This window comes from Triticum urartu, chromosome 3, assembly GCF_003073215.2.
Source record: "Triticum urartu cultivar G1812 chromosome 3, Tu2.1, whole genome shotgun sequence".
NCBI classification, from domain to species: Eukaryota; Viridiplantae; Streptophyta; class Magnoliopsida; order Poales; family Poaceae; genus Triticum; species Triticum urartu.
In genome coordinates this window covers 269,780,117-269,796,478 of record NC_053024.1, presented here as the reverse complement: position 1 = coordinate 269,796,478, position 16,362 = coordinate 269,780,117, and positions in this window count along the sequence as shown.

Genomic DNA, 16,362 nt, shown 5'->3' with positions numbered 1-16,362 from the left:
TGGTATGTGGGTGGACCGGTGCTTGGGTACTGTCCTTACTTGACAAGCATCCCACTTATGACTAACCTCTATTGCAAGCATCCGCAACTACAACAAAAGTATTAAGGTAAACATAACCATAACATGAAATATATGGATCCAAATCAGCCCCTTACGAAGCAACGCATAAACTAGGGTTTAAGCTTCCGTGACTCTAGCAACCCATCATCTACTTATTAATTCCCAATGCGTTCCTCTAGGCCCAAATAATGGTGAAGTGTCATGTAGTCGACGTTCACATAACACCACTAGATGAGAGACAACATATATCTCATCAAAATATCGAACAAATACCAAATTCACATGACTACTAATAGCAAGACTTCTTCCATGTCCTCAGGAACAAATGTAAATACTCACAAAGCATATTCATGTTCATAATCAGAGGGGTATTAATATGCATATAGGATCTGAACATATGATTTTCCACCAAATAAACCAACTAGCATCAACTACAAGGAGTAATTAACACTACTAGCAACCTACTAGTACCAATCCCGGACTTGGAGACAAGAATTGGATACAAGAGATGAAGTAGGGTTTTGAGAGGAGATGGTTCTGGTGAAGATGTTGATGGAGATTGCACTCTCCCGATGAGAGGAGCGCTGGTGATGACGATGGCGATGTTTTCCCCCTCCCGGAGGGAAGTTTCCCCGGCAGAACAGCTCCACCAGAGCCCTAGATTGGTTCCGCCAAGGTTCCGCCCCGTGGCGGCGGAGTTTCGTCCGAGAAGATGGCTTATGATTTTTTCCTCATCGAAAGACTTCATATAGCAGAAGATGGTCATCGGAGGGCCACCAGGGGGCCCATGAGGTAGGGGACGCACCCAGGAGGTAGGGCGCGCCCCCACCCTCGTGGGCAGGGTGTGGCCCCCCTGGTGAACTTCTTGCGCTTAGTATTTTTTATATATTCTGAAATTGACTTCTGTGAAGTTTCAGGACTTTTGGAGCTGTGCAGAATAGGTCTCTAATATTTGCTCCTTTTCCAGCCAAGAATCCCAGTTGTTGGCATTCTCCCTCTTTATGTAAACCTTGTAAAATAAGAGAGAATAGGCATAAGTATTGTGACATAATGTGTAATAACAGCCCATAATGCAATAAATATCGATATAAAAGCATGATGCAAAATGGACGTATCAACTAACCCAAGCTTAGACCTCGCTTGTCCTCAAGCGAAAGCCGAACTCAAAAAGTATGTCCTCATGTTTGGAGATAGAGGTGTCGATAAAAATAAAATACGGACATGAGGGCATCATGATCATTCTTAGAACAACAACTTATATAATTCTTGTCATATGATTTCTTATGCTAGAGTAATAATTCAATCACAATTTCAAGTATGAACCGTAAACTTCATTAAAAACTAACAAACTATAATCTCAGTCATTGGAGCAATTGCAATTTATCATAACATAGGAAAGAGTCAATGTATAAGAGCTTTTCAGCAAGTCCACATACTCAACTATCATATAGTCTTTCACAATTGCTGACACTCTCGCAATACTTATGGGTATGGAGTTTTAATCGAACACAGAGAAAGATTGGGGCTTATAGTTTTGCCTACCAACATTTTACCTCAAGGGTAATATCAACAATAATAGTTCATGAAAACACACATCCAATTAGCCATATATACCAGAATCTTTCCAACATACTGTGCTTGCCAAAGGATAAAATGTAAAAAAGGAAGGGTGAAGATCACTATGACTCTTATGCAAGGTAGGAGATAAAAGTAAAAGATAGGCCCTTCGTAGAGGGAAGCAGAGGTTGTCATGCGCTTTTATGGTTGGATGCACAAAATCTTAATGCGAAAGAACGTCACTTTATATTGCCACTTGTGATATGGACCTTTATTATGCAATCTGTCACTTTTATTTCTTCCATATCACACGATCGTATAAAGATTATTTTCTACCACACTAATAAGTCATACATATTTAGAGAGCAATTTTTATTGCTTGCACCGATGACAACTTACTTGGAGGATCTTACTCAATCCATAGGTAGGTATGGTGGACTCTCATGGCAAAACTGGTTTAAGGTTATTTGGAAGCACAAGTAGTATCTCTACTTGGTGCGATGAATTTGGCTAGCATGAGGGGGAAAGGCAAGCTCAACCATGTTGGAGGATCCATGACAATATAATTTATCTCGGATGTAAGAAAACATAACCCATTACGTTGTCTTCCTTGTCCAACTTCAACTCTTTAGCATGTCATATTTTAATGAGTGCTCACAATCATAAAAGTTGTCCAAGATAGTATATTTATATGTGAAGACCTCTCTTTATTTATTACTTCATATTAATTGCAACAATGACCAAAACTATGTTTGTCAACTCTCAACAACTTTTATTCAGCATACTTTTTCTATGTGAGCTCATTACTCTCCATAAGATCCATATGATCTCTTTGTTTCTTTTTATTTCTTTCTCTTTTCTTTTATTCACTTAAGATCATGGCAAAATAATCAAGCCCTTGACTCAACACTAATCTTTATTATATATAGCTCACGGACTCGATTACATAGAGCGATCATAAAGCAAAACTCAAAACTAGATCATGCCATAAACTTTATTCTATTAGATCAAGATATTACCAAAAGGATCGAACTAAGAAAAAAATGGTAAAGATAAAAGTGATGGTGATACGATACCAGGGCACTCCCCCAAGCTTGGTAGTTGCCAAGGGGAGTGCCCATACCCGATGCTCAGTTCTTCTTTGTTGGTGAAGAAGGTGGAGTTGTTGATGATGGATAGTCACACATCGACCGTAGGAGGTCTTCTAACTTGCGGATAATTCCTTTGAGTGCGATGATATGCTCCTTTAACAAAATATTTTCATGTGTGAGATACTTATTTTGTATATGAGCTAACTCAATCATCTTGAAAGCTTCGATCTCAGTTGGGGTAAGAAGATTGTGATCAAGTTGAAGGATGTCTTCTGTTGCTGGAACTTGGTCCTCCGTAGCCTTCTTGATCCCTTCATCCTTGTTGATCTCCATGGGTTCTTCTCTCTTCAGCTCTATCTTCATTAACCAAGCATCGTTGCCCTCATTGTTGGAGGAGGAGGGAGACGACATGATGCTTAGCTTCGACAACCCTGGCAGAAAATAACTCGAAACAAGAACAAGAGATTTTTGCGTGATACGGGAATCAAAACCTTCAGGAGATTATATAATGAATTTTTACCAACCAAAATACATGTCGTGTAAGAAAACGGAGTCCGGAGAGCGCACGAGGTGCCCACGAGGTAGGGGGCGCGCCAAGTAGGGTAGGGCGTGCCCTCCATCCTCGTGGAGGCCTCGTGTCCTTCCCGGACTTCTTCTTATTTTTCTATTTTTTCTAAATATTCCAAAATGGAGAAATATTGCCTTAAAAACTGTTTTGGAGTCGGTTTACTTACTGTACCACATACCTATTCCTTTTCGGAGTCTGAAACGTTCCGGAAAGTGTCCCTTATGTATTGCTCCGGGTTTATGGTTTCAATAACATTGGTTTCAACATTTATGGGATTACCTGAGATGTAATGTTTGATTCTTTAACCGTTCACTACCTTTGGATTTGTGCCTTCGAAGTTGTTGATTTTTATGGCATCGGGACAATAGACCTCCTCGATAATGTAAGGACCTTCCCATTTAGAGAGAAGTTTTCCTGCAAAAAATCTTAAACGAGAGTTGTATAGCAATACATAATCACCTACTTTAAACTAACGCTTTTGTATTGTTTTATCATGCCATCTTTTAACTTTTTCTTTAAACAAATTGGCATTTTCGTAGGCTTGGGTTCTCCATTCATCGAGTGAGCTAATATCAAATAACCTCTTCTCACCAGCAAGTTTGAAATCATAGTTGACCTCTTTAATAGCCCAATATGCCTTGTGTTCTAGTTCGAGACGTAAGTGACATGCTTTTCCATAAACCATTTTATACGGAAACATACCCATAGGATTTTTATATGTAGTTCTATAGGCCCATAATGGATCATCAAGTTTCTTGGACCAATTCTTTCTAGATCTATTAACAGTCTTTTGCAAAATTAATTTGAGCTCTCTATTACTCAATTCTACTTGACCACTAGACTGAGGGTGATAAGGGGATGCAATTCTATGATTAACATCATACTTAGCTAGCATTTTATGGAAAGCACCATGAATAAAATGTGAACCACCATCAGTCATTAAATATCTAGGGACTCCAAACCTTGGAAAAATAACTTCTTTAAGCATTTTAATAGAAGTGTTATGATCATCACTACTAGTTGGATAGCTTCTACCCACTTAGTAACGTAATCTACAGCAACTAAAATATGTGTATAACCATTAGAGGCAGGAAAAGGTCCCATATAGTCAAAGCCCCAAACATCAAATGGTTCAATAACGAGTGAATAGTTCCATAGGCATTTCTTGACGTCTACTAATATTACCAATTCTTTGACATTCATCACAAGATAAGACAAACTTACGGGCATCCTTGAAGAGAGTAGGCCAATAAAAACCAGATTGCAATACCTTATGTGCAGTCCTATCTCTAGCATGGTGTCCTCCATAAGCTTCAAAGTGACACTTGTGTAGGATCTGTTCCTGTTCATGCTCAGGTACACAACGTCTAATAACACCATCTACTCCTTTATAAAGATGTGGGTCATCCCAAAAGTAATGTCTCAAATCATAGAAGAACTTTTTCTTTTGCTGGTATGTGAAACTAGGTGGTATGAATTTAGCAACAATGTAATTAGCATAATCAGCATACCATGGAGCAGTATGAGAAGCATTTATGACATTTAATTGCTCATCAGGAAAGCTATCATCAATAGGTAGTGGGTCATCAAGAACATTTCCTAACCTAGACAAGTTGGCTGCAACAGGGTTCTCAGCTCCTTTTATATCAACAATATGTAAACCAAATTCTTGTAGCAAGAGAACCCATCTAATAAGTCTAGGTTTAGCATCTTTCTTTTCCATAAGATATTTAATAGCAGCATGATCAGTGTGAATCGTTACTTTAGAATCAACAATATAAGGTCTGAACTTATCACAAGCACATACAAATGCTAAGAATTCTTTTTCAGTAGTAGCATAATTTCTTTGAGCATTGTCTAGGGTTTTACTAGCGTATTGAATAACATTTAATTCCTTGTCAACTCTTTGCCCTAGAACAGCACCTACAGCATAATCACTAGCATGACACATAATTTCAAAGGGTAAATTCCAATCATGTGGCTGAACAATAGGTGCAGAGATCAATGCTTTCTTAAGTATTTCAAATGCTTCTACACAATCATCATCAAAGACAAATGGTATATCTTTTTGTAATAAATTGGTCAGAGGCCGAGAAATTTTTGAGAAGTCCTTAATGAACCTCCTATAAAATCCGGCGTGACCAAGGAAACTTCTTATACCTTTGATGTCCTTGGGACATGGCATCTTTTCAATAGCATCAACCTTGGCTTTATCAACTTCAATACCTCTTTCACAAACTTTATGCCCCAAGACAATACCTTCATTAACCATAAAGTGGCACTTTTCCCAATTCAAGACAAGATTAGTTTCTTCACATCTCTGCAAAACTCGATCAAGGTTGCTCAAGCAATCATCAAAATAAGATCCATAGATGGAAAAATCGTCCATGAAGACCTCACAAATCTTTTCACAAAAGTCAGAGAACTTAGCCATCATGCATCTTTGCAAGGTAGCAGGTGCATTACATAAACCAAAAGGCATACGTCTATAAGCAAAAGTACCAAAAGGGCAAGTAAAAGTAGTCTTTGACTGATCCTTGGCTGACACGGGTATTTGAGAGAAACCATAATAACCATCTAGAAAGCAAAAATGTGTATGTTTGGATAATCTTTCTAGCATTTGAACGATAAAAGGTAAGGGGTAATGATCCTTTTTAGTGGCCTTATTTAATTTGCGGAAATCAATCACCATCCTATAACCTGTAATAATTCTTTGAGGAATCATCTTTATCATTAGGAACGACAGTAATACCTCCCTTCTTAGGGACACAATGGACATGACTTACCCACTGACTATCAGCAACGGGATAAATTATACCTGTCTCAAGGAGCTTTAGTATTTCCTTTCTTACCACTTCTTTCATTTTAGGATTCAGCCGTCGTTGATGATCACGAACTGGTTTAGCATCTTCTTCCAAATTTATTTTATGTTGACATAGAGTGGGACTAATGCCCTTAAGATCATCAAGAGTATACCCAATAGCAGCACGGTGCTTCTTCAGAGTTTTCAATAATCTCTCTTCCTCATGCTCTGAAAGGTTAGCACTAATAATAACATGATATATCTTTTTCTCATCAAGATAAGCATATTTAAGAGTATCAGGCAATGGTTTAAGCTCAAACACAGGATCACCCTTGGGTGGAGGAGGATCCCCTAGGATTCCAATAGGCAAATTGTGTTTCAGAATAGGTTCCTGTTTAAAGAATACTTCATCTATTTCCCTCCTTTCATTCATAAACATATCATTTTCATGGTCTAGAAAATATTGTTCTAAAGGATCACTAGGTGGTACGGCAATAGAAGCAAGACCAATAATTTCATCCTTACTAGGTAATTCTTCTTCACGGTGTTGCCTAATAAATTTAGAGAAATTAAATTCATGAGACATATCATCTAAACCGATAGTAACAACATCCTTTTTGCAATCTATCTAGCATTAACAGTGTTTAAGAAGGGTCTACCAAATATAATGGGACAAAAGCTATCTTGTGGGGAACCAAGAACAAAAAAATCAGCAGGATATTAAGTTTTCCCACACAAGACTTCAACATCTCTAACAATTCCTATTGGTGAAATAGTATCTCTATTGGCAAGTTTAATTGTGACATCAATGTCTTCTAACTCAACAGGTGCAATATCATGCATAATTTCTCTATATAGGTCAATAGGTATTGCACTAGCACTGGCACCCATATCACATAAGCCATGATAACAATGATCTCCTATTTTAACGGAAATGACAGGCATGCCTACCACAGCTCTAGGTTTATCTTTAGCACAAGGTTTAGCAATTCTAGCAGTTTCATCACAGAAATAAATAACATGCCCATCAATATTATCAGCCAAAAGATCTTTAAAATAGCAATATTAGGTTCAACTTTAACTTGCTTAGGAGGTGTATATGTTCTAATATTGCTTTTATGAACCACAGTTGAAGCTTTAGCATGATCCTTTATCCTAACAGGGAAAGGTGGTTTCTCAACATAAGAAGTAGGAACAATAGGATCATTATAAGTGATAGTCTTTTCTTCAACTTTAATTTGTGCGGCTACTTTTACTTCTATGGGAGGATGATATTTAAACCACTTCTCCCTAGGGAGATCAACATGAGTAGCAAAAGATTCACAAAAAGAAGCTACTATTTCAGAGTCAAGTCCATATTTAGTGCTAAATTTACGGAAAACATCGGTATCCATAAAAGATATAAGACAATCAAACTTAGGTGTCATACCTGACTCCTTACCTTTGTCGAGGTCCCAATCTTCAGAGTTGCGTTTAATTCTTTCCAATAAATCCCATTTGAATTCAATGGTCTTCGTCATAAAAGAGCTAGCACAAGAAGTATCGAGCATGGTGCGATTGTTATCAGAAAGCCGAGCATATAAATTTTGAATAGTCATTTCTCTTGAGAGCTCATGATTGGGGCATGAATATAACATTGATTTAAGCCTCCCCGAAGCTTGAGCGATGCTTTCTCCTTCGCAAGGCCAAAAATTATATATATAATTGCGATCGTGATGAACAAGATGCATAGGATAAAACTTCTGATGAAATTCCAATTTCAATCGTTTGTAGTTCCATGACCCCGTATCATCACATAACCTATACGATGTCAATGCATCTTCCTTCAAAGATAAAGGTAAGACCTTCTTCTTAACAACATCTCTGGTTACACCTGCAAGCTTAAATAATCCACATATTTCATCAACATATATTAGGTGCTCATCAGGATGCATTGTTCCATCTCCTGTAAAAGGATTAGCTAGCAGTTTTTCTATCATACCCGAAGGAATTTCAAAGCAGACATTTTCATTTTCATTTTCATTTTCAGTAGGTTCAATAGGTTGAGGAGCAGCTCTTTGCTCTACTGGTCAGGGTGAAGATACCCCAAACAAGCCCCTCAGAGGATTACTTTCCATAGTAACAAGTGACAGTAAATTTCAGCACACTATATAAATTTTCCTTACCAAATTCCACCTACCAAAGGCGCTTCATTCCCCGGAAACGGCATGAGAAAAGAGTCTTGATGGCCCACAAGTCTAGGGGATCTATCGTAGTCCTTTCAATAATTAAGAGTGTCGAACCCAACGAGGAGCAGAAGGAAATGATAAGCGGTTTCCAGCAAGGTATTCTCTGCAAGTACCGAAATAAGTGGTAACAGATAGTTTTGTGATAGGAGAATTTGTAACGAGAAACAAGTAACACAAGTAAATAAAGTGAAGAAAGATGGCCCAATCCTTTTTGTAGCAAAGGACATGTCTGGACAAACTCTTATATAGAGAAAAGCGCTCCCGAGGACACATGGGAATATCGTCAAGCTAGTTTTCATCACGTTCATATGATTCGCGTTCGGTACTTTGATAATTTGGTATGTGGGTGGACCGGTGCTTGGGTACTGTCCTTACTTGGACAAGCATCCCACTTATGATTAACCTCTATTGCAAGCATCCGCAACTACAACAAAAATATTAAGGTAAACCTAACCATAGCATGAAACATATGGATCCAAATCAGCCCCTTACGAAGCAACGCATAAACTAGGGTTTAAGCTCTGTCACTCTAGCAACCCATCATCTACTTAGTACTTCCCAATGCCTTCCTCTAGGCCCAAATAATGGTGAAGTGTCATGTAGTCGACGTTCATATAACACCACTAGAGGAGAGACAACATACATCTCGTCAAAATATCGAACAAATACCAAATTCACATGACTACTAATAGCAAGACTTCTCCCATATCCTCAGGAACAAACATAACTACTCACAAAGCATATTCAAGTTCATAATCAGAGGGGTATTAATATGCATATAGGATCTGAACATATGATCTTCCACCAAATAAACCAACTAGCATCAACTACAAGGAGTAATTAACACTACTAGCAACCTACTAGTACCAATCCTGGACTTGCAGACATGAATTGGATACAAGAGATGAACTAGGGTTTTGAGAGGAGATGGTGCTGGTGAAGATGTTGATGGAGATTGCCCTCTCCCGATGAGAGAAGCATTGGTGATGACGATGGCGATGATTTCCCCCTCCCGGAGGGAAGTTTCCCCGGTAGAATAGCTCCGCCAGAGCCCTAGATTGGTTCCGCCAAGGTTCCGCCTCGTGGCGGCGGAGTTTCGTTCGACAAGATGGCTTATGATTTTTTCCTCATCGAAAGACTTCATATAGCAGAAGATGGTCATCGGAGGGCCACCAGGGGGCCCACGAGGTAGGGGGCGCGCCCAGGGGGTAGGGCGTGCCCCCCACCCTCGTGGGCAGGGTGTGGCCCCTTGGTGAACTTCTTGCGCTCAGTATTTTTTATATATTCTGAAATTGACTTCCGTGAAGTTTCAGGACTTTTGGAGCTGTGCAGAATAGGTCTCTAATATTTGCTCCTTTTCCAGCCAAGAATCCTAGTTGCCGGCATTCTCCCTCTTTATGTAAACCTTGTAAAATAAGAGAGAATAAGCATAAGTATTGTGACATAACGTGTAATAACAGCCCATAATGCAATAAATATCGATATAAAAGCATGATGCAAAATGGATGTATCACTTACCAGACACCACTCCATGAAAAACAGTGTTGGACGTCTTAAGACTTTTGTCAGTCAACCCCATACGACAGAAAGTCTCATAATAGAGGATGTTGATACTACTGCCTCCGTCCATGAGTACTTTAGTGAATTTATATCCACCAACCTGAGGTGCCACCAACAAAGCCAGGTGACCCGGATTGTCAACCCGGGGAGGGTGATCCTCCCTACTTCATGGAATAGGCTGCTCAGACCATCTCAAATAACGAGGGACTGCCGGCTCAACAGCATTCACAGCCCTCTGATGAAGCTTCTGGTCCCGTCTGCACAAACTTGTAGTGAACACATGATACTGCCCACTGTTCAACTGCTTTGGATTGCTCTGGTATCCATATTGTTGTTGCTGCTACTGACCTCCTTGGCCAGATTGTTGATTGTACCCACCTTGATTTCCTTGAGAGCCTTGAAAATTGGAATTTGAACCACCGCCCGGTCCATGAAAACCGCCGCCACCTGAGCCGACGCCCGGCCCATGATTTCTATTGAACATGTTAGAGTTCTTGAAAGCCTTCATGATCGTACAATCCTTCCACAGATGAGTGTCCGGTTTCTGCTGAGTACCGTGCCTTGGACAAGGCTCATTTAACAGCTGCTCAAGAGTGGGACTTGACCTGCCGGACCGAGGAGGTGGCCTCCCCTTATGTCACTGATTGTTGCTCTATGCGTTGGTGTTAGCCACAAACTCCAAACTACCGTCAGCCTTACGTTTATTATTACCTCCCTGGTTTGCCGGGTTATGCTGATGACCCTTGCCATTCTTCTTCCCCTTCCCTATCTTATCCTCGTCAGACTCGGGATCCTTGGTACTATGAGAGTCAGCATACTTGACTAGAGCCGCCATCAGCTTGCTCATGTCGTTACAATCGCGTTTGAGCCGCCCCAGCTTTTGTTTCAGATGCATAAAACGGCAATTTTTCTCCAACATTAAGACTGCAGAGCCGGCACCCATCTTATCAGATGAATGTATTATGGCTTTGACCTGGCGCATCCAATGGGTCGTGGACTCTCCTTCCTCTTGTTTACAATTAGTAAAATCCACAATTGACATGGGCTACTAGCAAGAGTCTTTAAAATTCTGAATAAACCGGACTTTTAATTCTGCCCATGAGCCGATGGAATTGGGTGGCAGCCCCTTCAACCAAGTGCGAGCCGTTCCATCTAACATCATGGTGAAGTACTTGGCCATTGCCGCGTCACTGACCACTAGTAGCTCCATGGAAATCTCATAGCTCTAAATCCATGCCCCTGGCTGTAAATCGGCCGTGTAATTAGGCACCTTTCGAGGCCCCTTGAAATCCTTTGGCAAACGCTCATTACGCAGAGCCGGCACCAAGCAAGGGACACCTCCTGTCCTGGTGGCCATGCTTGCCTCAGCAGAGGTCGTCGGATAAACCGGAAAGGCCTGGTGAGCCGCCTGCTCAGCTGCCTGTTGAGCCGCCCGCTCAGCCTCTTGGCAGATCCTATCCTGGTCAACCAAGTTAAGAGCTCCATCACGTGACGGGTCGCGCCCGCATGGTTGGTCACGGTGCCGGGCGTTGCTTGAAACAACTGCTAAATCTATGTGTCTGCTATAACTCGGGCTCCGGCTTGGGAGAGGGGTCGAATGAATCCTGTCTCAACTATAAGAATCTGCCTCCTGCTGCGCCAGAGACATCTGAAGAAGTTCTCTCACCCTTCGGGTTTCAATCACCGTCGGAGAGTCACCCTCCGCTGGGAGAGCCACCAATCTTGCCGCCGCAGCGATCATGTTCTCCAAAGGATTAGAATAATGACCCGGTGGTGTTGGTACATAAGGAGGTGGAGCAATATTCAGCCAAGGAGGTTCCATCACCCGTGGCTAAACCGGCGCCCCAGCCCTGGGCATCGCCACCCGGTTCACCTCTGGCGGGTTACTAGGGCTTGCACCGGGTGTGCGGAAGAGGTTTCTAGGATCGTAAGTCAGAGGCAGATGTGACTGAGCCTTCTGGTGTCTTCTCCTCATGACCTCGTTTGATGCGTTTAGATCCATCGTGAGCTGAAAAGCCTCTGATTGAATCTACTGAGCTCGAGCATCCAAAGACGCCCGCTCCACGGCCATCCTGACGTCCTCCGGTGCTAGGTTTTCATTGGCTTGTACTACCTCCTCACGTAACCGTGCCACTTCTGCATTGTGCTGAGCTTGATCCGCCAGGTTGACCACGGTAGTCAACAGGGCTGTCATCCTATCCATGAGATCCATCATCACATGAGCCAACGGGCGCACAGGGCCTCCTGCTCCGGCTGCCGCTGATTCGGAGGTTATTGCTGCCGTAGCCATAGAGTTTTGAATGGGTTGCGTACCCGTCATGAAGATCCTTGCTCTGCTTTGCGGCTCAAAGGGGTCCGGAATACTGCTGCCATCGGAACAGCCCCCAAGCCCACCGTCTTGCAATTGATACAAAGAATCCGTCTCACCTGTGGACAATCCACCGTCAGAGCAGATGGCTGTCTCATCGCCAGACTCCGGTTCTTCAGAGAATTCTCCTCCATGGATGCATCCTACGAAGGCACTCTTCACGGCGTGCTGAGTCCGGGCGGGTCTCGCGCGCTGAGCCATCTTGATGATGTCGGTGCAGATGTCCGGCTCAGGGCCTGGCTCACTGATCTGGCCCATGAAGACATGGATTCCACCAAAGGGGACCAGGTACCCATACTCAATTGAGCCAGCGTCGAAGCCCCAGCCTGCGTCGTCGATGTAGAGCTTGCCGCAATGGCTCTTGGTCATCCGGCCCACAACGTATCCCTTGAGCCCTTCGAAGTTGCCCTTCAAGAACTCAAATTCACCATGCGCAGGCCCCACGGTGGGCGCCAACTGTCGTGGAATTGTCACGGCAGATGTCCTAGTGAAAGGACTTAAATGTGGAGCCATCGCAACTAGGAAGCTTAAAGGGGTTAAATGGGACAAAGGACACGAGGAGTTTATGCTGGTTCAACCCCTTGCGGTGAATGTAAAGGCCTAGTCCAGTTGAGGTCATATTGCTAGGGTTTCGATGACCAGGGAGCGAATACGCTTAACCTGGCTCTCGATCTGTTGTTTCTTGTCCTAAGCCGCCGCCGGGTCGTCCCCTTATATACATGGGTTGACGCCCTGCGGCCTACAGAGTCCCGACCGGCTCATACAATGTGTCCGGCTCGGTGACGTATCTTACATGCCTTTCATTACAAGTCTATTCATACATGGCGGTTTATACGTATGGGCCTTAAGCCGCCTCTGGGCTTGGGCCTATCATAAGCCTAACTGTGAGCCGCCACCTTGTATACTTCTGGGGCTTCATACCGGTGAACCGCCATTGTGGTTGACCCGACCCCTCCTGGGCGGGTCATATCTCGTAGTCATATCCCCAACACAAATAGTTCAGATTGAATATGGTATGCAAAGCCAGACTTCGGCGCTAAACCAAGAGAAAAATGTGCCGATCAGGATTTGTACATCCCTTCAACGCAAACGGTTGTTTTGGAGGACCCGTGTGCAACCACGTACAAACAATTTGGTAAGATTCGCGTCTATCATATTGGGTATATTACCATTTGTCAAACTGGAAAGATTGACATTTGTTGATCTAGTAACATTACCATTTGTCAACCTGGTAACACTGCGATTTGTCAAAATATGCAACTAAAAATCACTAGCACTATGTAATTTTTGCAGCTAAAATCCAGTAATTAAGCATATATTTCATTCATAGATTAAGCAGTCGTTCTTTATACAAATAGTTCAACTCGACAGCTAAACCGACCAAAATTTTCCCCAATTATTGCCAACCACGTACTGAAATAGCTAGTTCAACTATATATACTAGCTAATTTTAAGTACGTTGTATAGTTCCACCACATCTATAGTCAGATGAACTGAACAAAATAGCCCCTAACTACTACTAAGGAGGGGCTTTGAACTACTTCCGGTAGCCTCTCCTCTGTCGAGCACACTTAGTAAGAGGCAGAGGAGGTGGAGCTTACCGACAAGCTGGACAACTGCAATACGGTGCCTGCCGCAGCTACACCTTCAGCGACTCTCACCTCGAATACCCTCTGCCGCTCCAGACGATCCCTCTCGAAGTGGTGGTTCTCCTCATAGATCTCCTAATTCTTTGCCTCTGCGGCGGCGTGTGCTGTGGCCACAACGAGGCTAAGACTCTTTGCATGCTCGACAAGGCGCTCCTCCTCCTACCGCAGGAACTCGATGTAGTGCGCAAGGTCGCTGGCGCACGTGCGAGCCTCCACCTCCGCCTCCCGCCTTCAGGCGGTGCTGGCGGAGCGGGTGATGACCCTGGCGGTCGATGGTGGGCTGGCGGCCATGGCGGCTGAGGATGCAGTGGCGGCCACGACCACCACCTCCCATCTTCAGGCCGTGGTGGCAGAGAAAGTGATGGCCATGGTGATCGGCAGTGGGGTGGCGGCCACGATGGCTACCTCCCGCCGGCGATGGGCGATGGGCCTGGCTTTCGACGGTGGTGTGGCGGCTATGGTGGCAGACTGTGGGGTGGCGGCAACAGCGTCCGGCAACAGCTGTCGATGGGCAACGACGGTGGAGCGTGTGGTGGGTGTTCCGCTCACACCCAATAGGGACGCCACGCGCACTATACTACACCGGGGACTACACCACCACCACGGTGTAGCCTCCTAGCAGGAGCTGTCCTATGATGACGGCGGAGTGGCTAAGGACGACGACAGACCGGTGCCATAGGCAATTGTGGGAGAAGCAGACGAGATAAGCTATAGGGAGGGAGGGGAAATGCGATGCAAGACTCGCCGGCCATGAGGGTTGATATACCAAGCCGGTAAGCAGTATGATTTTTGGGGTTTTCACCGAGTCAGGCGGGAAGCTTGCGCAGGAACCTGCACGGTTGCACGGTAACGGGCTCACCACCGTTTGGCCAAAAGAATGCCCTGCTACCTCTTGAGCTGCGTTGGTTTTCCCTTGAAGAGGAAAGGGCGATGCAGCAAAGTAGCATAAGTATTTCCCTCAGTTTTTGAGAATCAAGGTATCAATCCAGTAGGAGACTACACGCAAGTCCCTCATACCTACAGAAACAAATAAGAACCTCGCAACCAATGCGATAAAAGGGTTGTCAATCCCTTCGTGACCACTTACGAGAGTGAGATCTGATAGACATAATGATGATAAGATAAATATTTTTGGTATTTTTATGATATAGATTGAAAGTAAAGATTGCAAAATAAACAGTGCCAAAAATAACTTGTTGATGGGAGATTAATATAATGGAGAATAGACCCGGGGGCCATAGGTTTCACTAGTGGCTTCTCTCAAGATAACATAAGTATTACGGTGGGTGAACAAATTACTGTCGAGCAATTGATAGAAAAGCGAATAATAATGAGAACATCCAGGCATGATCATGTATATAAGCATCAAGCCCGTGACAAGTAGACCGACTCCTACCTGCATCTACTACTATTACTCCACACATCGACCGCTATCCAGCATGCATCTAGAGTATTAAGTTCATAAGAACAGAGTAATGCATTAGGTAAGATGACATGATGTAGAGGGATAAACTCAAGCAATATGATATAAACCCCATCTTTTTATCCTCGATGGCAACAATACAATACGTGTCATTTCCCTTTCTGTCACTGGGATCAAGCACCACAAGATTGAACCCAAAGCTAAGCACTTCTCCCATTGCAAGAAAGATAAATCTAGTAGGCCAAACCAAACTGATAATTCGAAGAGACTTGCAAAGATAACCAATCATACATAAAAGATTTCAGAGAAGAATCAAATATTGTTCATAGATAGACTTGTTCATAAACCCACAATTCATTGGATCTCGACAAACACACCGCAAAAAGAGTTACATCGAATATATCTCCAAGAAGATCGAGGAGAACTTTGTATTGAGATCCAAAGAGAGAGAAGAAGCCATCTAGCTAATAGCTATGGACCCGAAGGTCTGAAGTAAACTACTCACACATCATCGGAGGGGTCATGGAGTTGATGTAGAGGCCGTCCGTGATCGATGCACCCTCCGGCGCAGCTCCGAAAAAGGCCCCAAGATGGGATCTCTTGGGTACAGAAGGTTGCGGCGGTGGAAATAGGGTTTGGTGGTGCTCTTGGATGTTTTCGGCGTATATGAACATATATAGGAGGAAGAAGTAGGTCGGTGGAGCCACGAGGGGCCCATGAGGGGTCCACGAGGGGGGAGGGTGCGCCCAGTGGGGTAGGCGCGCCCCCTGCCTTGTGGCCACCTTGTTGGTTGCTTGATGTCTACTCCAAGTCCTCTGTATCACGTTTGTTCCAAAAATAACTCTCTCGAAGGTTTCATTCCATTTGGATTCCGTTTGATATTCCTTTTTCTGTGAAACACTGAAATAGGCAAAAAACAGCAATTTGCACTGGGCCTTGGGTTAGTAGGTTAGTCCCAAAAATAATATAGAAGTGTGAAATAAAGCCCATTAACATCCAAAATAGATAATATAATAGCATGGAACAATCAAAAATTATAGATACGTTGCAGACGT